We start from the raw sequence: 11,969 nt of genomic DNA on the forward strand, positions 1-11,969 counted from the left end.
TCTTGACAGATGGATGGGAAAGTTGGCTGACTTGTTTAGAAACCTGACATCCTGATCATCTCGTCTCCACAGACAGACTCTTTGGACATGCCGTTCACCTCAGTACCTCCCTTGCCCATTCACATTTTCCTTGGAAAAGTCCTGTTTTTACTGTAGATCACTTTCAGTCTGTTTCTTTTATGGCTATGCTTTTGCATATACATACATATATATATATATATATATATATATATAGAGAGAGAGAGAGAGAGAGAGAGAGAGAATAGTCCTTCACAGTCTTTCTCAGCCTCAGCATTCTTAACATTTGGGGCTGGATAACTCTTTGTTGTAAGAGTGTAAGGGGCTGTCCTATCATGACAAGCAAAAATGTCTCCAGACGTTGACAAATGTATTCAAGGGGGAGAAATCATTCCTGGTTGAGAACCAGTGATATAGAGTCATTTTGGGCAAATTATTTGAATTCAGGTCTTGACTGACTATATATACATAGGCATAATCCACTATAACGTACAACTGTATAAAAATTCACTAGAACAAAAATATTTCCAACTGAAAGTCATTTTATTTCAAGAAATATCAAGTATACTGTAATTAGAGTATTAAAAATTGACTATACCCTTAGATTTGATGCAACTTGTCTTTCTTTTTTTTTTTTCTGAGACAGAGTCTCACCCTGCCTGGGCTGGAGTGTGGTGGTGCAATCATGGCTCACTGTAGCCTCTACCTCCTGGACTCAAGTGATTCTCCCACCTCAGCCCCCTGAGTAGGTGGGACTGCAGGCACACACCGCCATGCTAATTTTTGTATTTTTTGTAGAAATGGGGTTTTGCCATGTTGCCTTGCCTTGTCTTGAACTCCTGGGCTCAAGTGATTCTCCAGCCTCAGCCTCCAAAAGTACTGGTATGGTAGGCATGAGCCATGGTGCCTGGCTAACTTGTCCTTCTTAATCAGGATATTTAGTATACTAGGCTTTTATTCAAGACATCTGAATGAGGAAGAAAACTGTTTCTGTGGATTGCCACCTCTCCTATTCTGCCCTACTACAAGCGTTTACTATATTCTCAGATCCTGTGCTAAATGCTTATTTTAAGGGCTGGGCACAGTGGCTCATGCCTGTAATCCCAGCACTTTGGGAGGCCAAGGCAGGCCAAGGCAATTTTTAATACTCTAACTGAGTATTTAACACCTGAGGTCAGGAGTTCAAGACCAGCCTGACCAATATGGTGAAACTCCGTCTCTACTAAAAATACAAAAATTAGCCAGGCATGGTGGCGTGCACCTGTAGTCCCAGCTATTTGGGAGGCTGAGACAGGAGAATCGCTTGTACCTGGAAGGCAGAGGTTGCAGTGAGCTGAGATCACGCCACTGCACCCGAGCCTGGCTGACAGAGTGAGACTTCATCTACAAAAAAAAAATGTAAGGACTGGGTACCATAGCTGACTCCTGTAATCTCAGCACTTTGGGAGGCTGAGGTGGGAGGATTGCTTGAGGCCAGAAGTTTGAGACCAGCCTGGGCAACCTAGCGAGATTCTGTCTCTATGAAACATAAAATAAAAAAGAGTAAGCGATTCCTTTGGCTGTTTTGCTGGAGGCCCTCTCTTCCCTTCCCTCTTCAGCTTTGACCCAGCAGGTGCAGCACCAGTGCTCCCACTGCAGGTTCAGACACTGGAAGGGTTATTACAGATTAGCAGCTGGTGAATCATGACCAGGTCACTGCCTGGTCCCTAGGGGACACAACTCACAAAAGCTACTATGAGTGTCTTTTAATGCATACACTTGGCTTTTAGACATAGAAAATTCCCTGTCTAAGCTAAGAAAATTAAAAGATGTCTTTCAAGATAGAGATTGAAGGTAAAAATAAATCTCTTTTAAATTAAACAATTTGAAGGACTTAAGCCATGTGTCAGTGAATCTGAAGTAATTAAGACATACACTGAAGTATGGGGACATCATTGATTCATACTCGGTTGAGTGGAGCCCAGTCATAAATTTTTAAGTCTTTGGAACTTGAATCAGGAAATCCTCGGAGTTCCAGCCGAAGTCAGCTGAGCACCTACATGGGACTTCTTGCCTTTGTATAGTAATTGTTGTCTTTGTGTACCTGCTTTCTTCCCCACTTCTCTGACAGAGTCCCAGACTCCCTAACCACAGGGGAGGGCATATAATCCATGCTGAGTTGATCGTGGTGCTCTGTCCCCATCACCCCACCCACCCCACTTCAGTGTGAGGGCAGGAGGCACACAGATCAAACAAAGGAGTTCCAAGCCTTTATCCAGAATTGTCTACTGGAGCTATAGAGAGGAGGCTCATTCTTGCCTCTTAGGTCATGATGCAGGAAGGACGTGAATCTGGGGCTGCCGGAAGTCCTGCTCCCCACTAGCAGAGGGAATGGTAAATAGACAATCTGGGCAGCCTTGGCCCAGCTATCATTTCCAAGCCCCCAGAGCTGCCTACTTCTGGCTTTTCTTTCAGTTCTGTGAGCTACTTCAGTATCTCTCCAATAAATCTAATTCTAGGAATAAGTGGTTTTGGCTGTGACTTACAACCAATGGAATCCTGAAAAATACACTTGTATTCTGTTCTAAGACTACAGGACATGAAATGTTTTTCCCATATGTAAGTACAGTCATATCTGAGCTAACAGTAACAGAGGTTTAATATGTGCCAAGTACTGAGAAACTGAAAGTTTTCATAGTACATTTCCTAGAGGCTTCACTGACCCCATGATCAAGGGTGTCATAATTAGGCGGGGGAGAACCTACCATGTTCTAGGTCTATGGTTATCTGTCTCAGCTGAGGTCTGCCTTCAAACACTACGCAATGATAATGACAGTATCTGGTGCCATGAAAGGGCAACCTGAGAAGAATGAGTTTTTATATAAAAACCTCAGAAACTACCTCAGCATTTGACACTTAATTATACAGTGAAAAAAATTCAAAACCTTAGGTAAGCCTGTCAAAAAGATTTACCTCGCCTTTGTATCCAGCGCTGGGCTGACAGCAATCAATGCCTATAGTAATTAGCCCTACCCAAACCTGCAGCAAGTCACCACATGCTCCCCAGCTCCTCCTGGAAGAAGTGCACTCAGCTCAGCCTGACAAACACCCTGCAAGGCTCACCTAACCTCCCGTTACATCTTTTTTGTTTGTTTATTTGTTTGTTTTGAGACAGGGTCTTGCTCTGTCTCAGCTCTCACTGCTGGAATGCAGTGACATGATCACGGCTCACTGCAGCCTCCAACTCCTGGGCTCAAGGGATCCTCCCACCTCAGCCTCATCAGTAGTGGGACTACAGGCATGCACCACCATAACCAGCTAATTTTTGAAACATTTTTGTAGAGACAGAATCTCACTATGTTGTCCAGGCTGGTCTCCTACTTCTGGGCTCAAGCAAACCTCTTGCCTTGGCCTCAAAAGTATTGGGATTGGATAGACTGGATAAAAAAAATGTGGCACATACACACCGTGGAATACTATGCAGCCATGAAAAAAATATTAGTTTATATCCTTCGCAGGGACATGGATGAAGCTGGAAACCATCATCCTCAGCAAACTAACACAGGCACAGAAAACCAAACACCACATGTTCTCACTTATAAGTGGGAGCTGAACAGTAAGAACACATGGACACAGGGAGGGGAATATCACACACCAGGGCCTGTCGGGGATGGGGGGCAAGGGAAGGGAGAGCATTAGGACAAATACCTAATGCAAGCAGGGCTTAAAACCTAGATAACAGGTTGAGAGGTGCAGCAAACCACCTTGGCATGTGTATACCTATGTAACAAACCTGCACAGTCAGCACATGTATCCCAGAACTTAAAGTAAAAAAAAAAAAAAAAAAAAGTATTGGTATTACAGGCATGAACCACTTCTCCTTACATTTTTATCTTCTTTATCTTCTATCTTGCCCCTCTGATTCCTGAATTACTTTAGCCATGGGGCGCCATTCTCAGCCTTCGTATATTCCTTGCACAATCCCACCTCTGCTACCCTGCTGATGCCATGCCTTCTGCTGGTCCTCTTACCCTTGAAGTCCAGCTCAAATGCTTCTCTGTCAGCACAACCAAAAGTGACTTATTGACCCCTGAACCTCCACGGCCCCTTAGTTGTGCCTCTCTGACTACCCTTGCCACCATCTGCCTTTGAATATAGCTGTAGTGAGGGCATCCTCTCCTCCTCAGTTCCGTACTCCCTAAGGATAGAGGTACAACCTAAAAAAGTTAACAGCATATTTTGGGAGAATGAATGAATAAACAAAGGAATGTTTATTGGCACTCAAGGCGTTTCATTACCTGGCCTAAACTCTATTAATCTTTTGATTCTTTTCACACAGGCTTCGTGCAGGTCATTGTTAGCATTGTTCCTGGGTACAGTGTTGACTTGAACTCTTTGCTCACATTAATTTTCCATGTACCCTTTTATTTATTTGATCATTTATCGTTCATTCATTTATTCACTCATTCACTCACTCATCCAGTCATTCAAATATTGACTGAGCATCTGCTGAGTACCAAGCACTGTGCAGGGGCACCAAGAACACAAAAATGTCTAGGATTTGCTCCTTGTCTTCCAATATGGTAGGAGAGACAGATGTGTAAACCAAGCATTACAAATACTGTGTGCTATTGAGAGGTGAAGCTGGCTGGGCTTCTGGGTCAGGTAGGGACTTGGAGAACTTTTCTGTCTAGCTAAAGGATTGCAAACACACCAATCAGCACTCTGTGTCTAGCTAAAAGTTTGTAAATGCACCAATCAGTACTCTGTAAAAATGCACCAATCAGCACTCTGTGTCTAGCTAAAGGTTTGTAAACACACCAATCAGCACTCTGTAAAAACGGACCAATCAGCACTCCGTAAAATGGACCAATCAGCAGGATGTGGGCAGAGCCAAATAAGGGAATAAACCCCTTGGCCACCGGAACCAGCAGTGGCAACCAGCTGTTGTCCCCTTCCATGCTGTGGAAGCTTTGTTCTTTTGCTCTTCACAATAAATCTTGCTGCTGCTCACTCTTCAGGTCTACACTAACTTTATGAGCTGTAACACTCACTGCAAAGGTCTGCAGCTTCACTCCTGAAGCCAGAGAGACCATGAACCCACTGGGAGGAACAAACAACTCCAGACGCACCACCTTTAAGAGCTGTAACACTCACTGGGAAGGTCTGGGGCTTCACTCCTGAAGTCAAGCGACACCACAAACCCACCAGAAGGAAGAAACTCTGGACACATCTGAACATCTGAAGGAACAAACTCCAGACACACCATCTACAAGAACTGTAACACTCACCGCGAGGGTCTGTGGCTTCATTCTTGAAGTCAGCCAGACCAAGAACCCACCGGAAGGAACCAATTCTGGACACAGTATGGTTGATCCATAAGAGAGGTATGTGCACAATAAATGTGGAGACAGAGAAGGGAGTGGTTAATGCTACCCAGGAGGTGGAAATGCTACCCAGGAAAACTTCGCAGAGATGTTACCTGCAACACCAGATCACGCAGAAGGTTGTTACTAAGAGTGGGCTCACAGCAGAGGATGGCAGGCAGTCCTGACTGTGACACCTGCAGGCCCCTGTGAGGCCATCTCCACAACTGGGAAACTTCTCTGAAGCCAGTGTTTAGGTCTTTCCTCAGAATGGGATGAGGAATCCAAGAGACCCTCAGACTTGCTTTTTGGTCCTAACTTGCAACTAGTTGGTCCCCTCCAACTGGTGACCAAACTTGTTTTCTGTGTGAGACGGACCCTTCCCTTGCTCTGTCACCAGGCTTGAGTAGTGGTGAGATCTCGGCTCACTGTGACCTCCGCCTCCTGGGTTCAAGCAGTTCTGCCTCGGCCTACCGAGTAGCTGGGACTACAGGTGCGTGCCACCACAGGTGGCTAATTTTTGTGTTCTTAATAGAGATGGGGTTTCACCATGTTGGGCAGGCTGGTCTCAAACTCCTGGCCTCAAGGGATCTGTCTGCCTTGGCCTCCCAAAATGCTGGTATTACAAGTGTAAGTCACACACCTGGCCCAAACTCTTCACGTAGATAAGTTAACATCTCCCAATTCTGCTCTGAACAAATCATGTGCTTGGCCTGAGAGTTGTTTGGTCCCTTTAAAGTACCTGTATCTGACAGTATCTGTATCCAGTATAATCTGATTTGCCTTTATTTTACTAGTCCAGTTCTCAGAGTTTACCAGTGACTCACTGGCACTTTCTAAATTTAACTGCTTCATGCAAGAGGTTCTTCCCTCTGCACTAAGCTGTAAACTCCCTGAATGCTGAGTCTATTTTCTTACTCTGTATATGTCCACATCACCAACTCTGCTTGGTCCATGGTGAGGGGGGTCAGTGTCTCCTGAAAAACAGCATACCTCAGAGATTGTGGGTTTAGTTCCAGATCACCACAATAAAGCATGTCACACAATTTTTTGGGCTTCTCAGCACATATAAAAGTCATGTTTAGGCCGGGCACAGTGGCTCAAGCCTGTAATCCCAGCACTTTGGGAGGCCGAGATGGGCGGATCACAAGGTCAGGAGATCGAGACCATCCTGGCTAACACGGTGAAACCCCGTCTCTACTAAAAAATACAAAAAACTAGCCGGGTGTGGTGGCAGGCGCCTGTAATCCCAGCTACTTGGGAGGCTGAGGCAGGAGAATAGCGTAAACCCGGGAGGCGGAGCTTGCAGTGAGCTGAGATAGCACCACTGCACTCCAGCCTGGGCAACAGAGCGAGATTCCGTCTCAAAAAAAAAAAAAAAAAGTCATGTTTATAGCACATTGTAGTCTACTAACTGTGCAATAACATTATGGCTGAAAAAATCTACATACCTTAATTTTAAAATACTTTATTGTTAAAATATGCTAATAATCACCTGATACTTCAGTGAGACATACTCTTTTCACAGGTGTAAGGTCTTGCCTTTAGATTGATGGCTGTTGACAGGTCAGGATGATGGTTGCAGAAGGTTTGGGTGGCTGTGGCGATTACGTAAGATAACCACAAAGTTTGCCACATCGACTGACTCTTTCACAAAAGAATTCTCTGTAGTATACAATGCTGTTTGGTAGCATCTTCCCCACAGTAGAACTTCTTTCAGAATTGGAGTCAATCCTATCAAACTCTGCCACTGCTTTATCAACTGAATTTATGTAATATTCTCAATACTTTGTTATCATTTCAACAATATTCACGTTATTTTTACCAGGAGTAAATTTCATCTCAAAAAACCACTTTCTTTGCTTATGCAGAAGAAACAATTCCTCATCCATTCAAGTTTTATCCTGAGATTCCAGTAATTCAGTCACATCTTTGGATGCCACTTATTCTAATCTTCTTACTATTTCCACCGTATTTGCAATGACTTCCTTCACTGAAGTCTTGAACCCCTCAAAGTCATCCATGAGGGTTGGAATCAAATTCTTCCAAACTCAGTGTTGATATGGTGACCTCGTCCTTTGAATCATGAATATTCTTAATGGCATCTAGAATGGCAAATCATTTCCAGAAGGTTTTCCATTTACTTTGCCCAGATTTGTCAGAGGAATCACTATCTATGGCAGTAATAGCCTTACAAAATGTATTTCTCAGGTAATAAGACTTGAAAGTCTAAATGACCCTTTGATCCATGGGCTGCAGAATGGATGTTGTGTTAGCGGGCATGAAAACAGCATGAATCTCCTTGTACGTCTCCATCAGAGCTCTTGGGTGACTAGGTGCATTGTAAATGAGCAGTAATATTTTGAAAGGAATCTTTTTTTCTGAGCAGTACATTTTAATAGTAGAGTTAAAATATTCGGTAAACCATACAGTAAACAGATATGCTGTCATCCAGGCTTTATTGTTCCATTGACAGAGCATAATTCTTTCTTTTTTTTTTTTTTTTTTTTTTTTGTTTGTTTGTTTGAGTCTCACTCTGTTGCCCAGGCTGCAGTGCAGTGGTGCAATCGCAGCCCCAGGCTCAATCAATTCTCCCACCTCAGCCTCCCAAGTAGCTTGGACTACAGGTGCATGCCACCATGCCCAGCTAATTTATTTTTAGTTTTATTTTTGTTAAGACAGTGTTTTGCAACGTTGCGCGATCCACTTGCCTTGGCCTCCCAATGTGCTGGGATTACAGATGTTAGCCACTGTGCTCAGCTGCATAATTCTTAAGGGGCCTAGAATTCTAGAAATGGTAAATGATTATTGGTTTCAACTTAAAGTTACCAGCTGCTTTAGCCCCTTACAAGGCAGTCAGCCTGTCCTTTGGAGCCAGATATTGACTTCTTTCTAGCTAGTAAAGTCCTAGATGGCATCTTCTTCCGATATAAGACTGTCTTATCTACAATGAAAATCTGTTGCCTGGGCGCAGTGGCTCACGCCTGTAATCCCAGCACTTTGGGAGGCCAAGGTGGGCGGATCACAAGGTCAAGAGATAGAGACCATCCTGGCCAACTTGGTGAAACCCCGTCTCTACTAAAAATACAAAAATTAGCTGGGCATGGTGGCGGGCGCCTGTAATACCAGCTACTCAGGAGGCTGAGGCAGGAGAATCTCTTCAACCTGGGAGGCGGAGGTTGCAATGAGCCGAAATCCTGCCACTGCACTCCAACCTGGCGACAGAATGAGACTCCGTCTCAAAAAAGAAAGAAAGAAAGAAAGAAAATCTGTTGTTTAGTGTAGCCAGCTTCATCTTATCTTAGCTGGATCTTCTGGATAACTTGCTGCAGCTTTTCCGTTAGCACTTGGTTTGCTTTGCACTTCTATATTACAGAGATGGCGTCTTTCCTTAAATCTCATGAACCAACCTCTGCTAGCTTCCTACTTTTTTCCTGCAGCTTCCTTACCTCTCTCAGCCTTCACAGAATTAAAGACAGATAGGACCTTGCTCTGGATTAGGCTTTGGCTTAAAGAAATGTTGTGACTGGTTTGATCTTCTATCAGACTCTCTCCAAGTCAGTAATATGGCTGTTTCACTTTCTTTATCCTTTGTGTGTTCACTGGAGTAGCACATTTAATTTCCTTCAAGAACTTTTCCTTTAAATTCACAACTTGACTGGTGCAAGAAGCCTAGCTTTTGGCGTATCTTAGCTTTTTTTTTTTTTTTTTTTTGAGATAGAGTTTCACTCTGTCACCCTGGCTGGAGTGCAGTAGTGCAGTCACAGCACCTTGCAACCCCAACCCCCTGGCCCAAGTAATCCTCCCACCTCAGCCTCCCATGTAGCTGGAACCACAGGTAACAGGCACATGCCACCATGCCTGGCTAATTAAAAAACATTTTTTTTTTTTAGAGACAGGGTCTCACTGTATTGCCCAGTCTTGTCGTGAACTCCTGTCTTCAAGTGATCCTCCAGCCTTGCTCCCTCCCGAAGTGCTGGGATTATAGGCATGAGCAACTGCGCCCAGCCTATCTTTTGACATGCTTTCCTTAATAAGCATAATCATTTATAGCTTTTTATTTAAAGTGAGAGACATAATCCCTGTACTTTGGGAGGTCAAGGTGGGAGGGTTGCTTAAGACCAGGAGTTTTAGATCAGCCGGGATAGCATAATAGACCCCTATCTCTACAAAAATAAACGAGCAAATAAATAAATAAATAAAGTGAAAGACATGCAACTTTTCCTTTCACTTGAACACTTAGAGACCATTGTAGGGGTTTGTTGTTGTTGTTGTTGTTTGTTTGTTTCGGGGACAGGGTCTCACTTTGTCAGCCAGGCTGGAGTGCAGTGGTGTGAACATGGCTCACTGCGACCTTGACCTCCTCAGCTCAAGTGATCCTTCCACCTCAGCTTCCCAAGTAGCTGGGACTACAGGTGCTCACCACAAAGCCCAGCCCATTTTTTTTTTTCAGATGGAGTTTCGCTCTTGTTGCCCACACTGGAGTGCAGTGGTACAATCTCAGCTCACTGCAAGCGATTCTCTTGCCTCCTGGGTTCAAGTGATTCTCTTGCCTCAGCCTTCTGAGTAGCTGGAATTGCAGGTACCTACCACCACGCCCAGCTAAGTTTTGTATTTTTAGTAGAGACAAGGTTTCACTATGTTGGCCAGGCTTATCTCAAACTCCTGACCTCAGGTGATCTGCCCACCTCAGCCTCCCAAAGTACTGGGATTACAGGCGTGAGCCATTGTGCCCGACCTAGCCCAGTTAATATTTTTAAATGTTTTCTAGAGACAGGGTCTCACTATGTCGCCCTATATTATTGTAGGGTTATTCATTGGTCTAATTTCAATATCGTTGTGTCTTGGGGAACAGGGAGGACTGAGACGAGGGAAAGAGATGTGGGAATGGCTGCTCGGTGGAGCAGCCAGAACACACACAATATTTATGAATTAAGTTTGCCATCTTATGTGGGCATGGTTTATGGAGTAGCAACAAAGATTGCTGACCACAGATCATCCTAACAGATACACAAACCGGGAACAAGTTTGAAATATTGCGAGAATAGCAAAATGTGACACAGAGACACAAAGTGAGTATGTGCTGTTGGGGAAATGGCATGGATAGACTTTCTCCAACCTTCCATTTGTAAAAAAATATAGTATCTGCGAAGTGCAATAAAGTAAAGCTCAATAAAACAAGTGTGCCTCTAAACTTTCCACTTTTCTCTCCCTAAGGCAGTTCCCATTTCTTTCCCATCCTCTTCTCCTTTTCTAATTCCTTATTATCCACTGCCCCCAATTCTCCCTCCTACTGGTGAACCCACTGGCTTAGAGGGACAATCCACTATCTAGGAAACGCAAAATGCTTTTAGGAGCGTTCAGAGCCTTCCCCTGGGGAGGAATATTTGAATGTAGAACAGGATTTAGGTAGAGGTTTGACCTCCAGCGTTTCTTCCGTCACTGAGATTTTATGTTTCTGTCTTAAGGTACTGCTTCTAAGGCTCAAACAGCTTATTTGCTAAAATTCCTTGTTCTAATGGTTTTTGAGGGGGTTCTATTACGGGGGTGCAGAATTTCCCACATAAACCATACCTTTAAATTGAGATTGGAAAATCATTAGTTGATATTCACTGTGTTAGTCTTTAATGATTTTACAGTGTAATCTTTGACTCACACAGTTATAAATCAAAGAATACCAAGTTCAAGGATATTGATAGGGACTAGTTTGAAAATATTGCTTTGTAACCTTCACAAAAATAAAATGTAATTATTAATGTCATTATTACTGATAGTTGCTCCAAATGTGTGATTTTCCTGACTCATGTAATAGAGGAAGAACTCCAGAGATCTTTCAGTTCTTTGCCAATGTAAGATATCAGTAACAAGAGATAATTTTCTCTTTGCCAATTCATCATAGACTCTGATCAATAGTCAAGGCCAGAAATTTAAAATGACACAATCCATTAAAAAACAAAACAAAACAAAACAAAACTGTGCATCCTCTCAATATCAGGACAAAGTTTGAAGGCCAAAAGAACGTTTTCTCAAAGTAAAACCTTATCACCGTGGACACTGGTGTTTCAGGCAAAAGATGGCAGCCACTGTAGCTCATGGAGGTTGGTCCTGATGGGAGCCTGCCTGGCATCTTTCTGTTCCATGGGTGCACCAAACCTGCCACCAGAGCAACTGGGCCATGCTGCTAGGTGTATGCGGTTTATCTGTTGGAAATATAAAAACAGGGTAGAGTAGGGTTGTCAATATGTCTGAGGGCACACCCTCATATGCATGTGATTTGTATAAATATACAACCCAAAAGGAAAAAAAAATCCCCAAAGATAGTGATAAGGGGTAATATGTCTGTTTGGCATCAAGAGATTTTATACAATAGAATACAAAAACGTAGAATTGGAGTTTGAATTCTGAGTGAGGAGAACATTGAAAAGAAAGTGACAAATGCTTGAACTATTGGCTTTGTTCCAGGAGAGTTTTACTATGCTTATGAATTTATTAAGGGATAGCGTTAAATGAGTTACGAATTATGAAGTATCAAGGCCACTGCTTGACACATAGTTGGCACTCAATAAATGTTAAACCTCCCTCCTGTTATCATTGTGATTGCCAAAC

The sequence above is a fragment of the Papio anubis genome, chromosome 3 (assembly GCF_008728515.1).
Source record: "Papio anubis isolate 15944 chromosome 3, Panubis1.0, whole genome shotgun sequence".
NCBI lineage: Eukaryota > Metazoa > Chordata > Mammalia > Primates > Cercopithecidae > Papio > Papio anubis.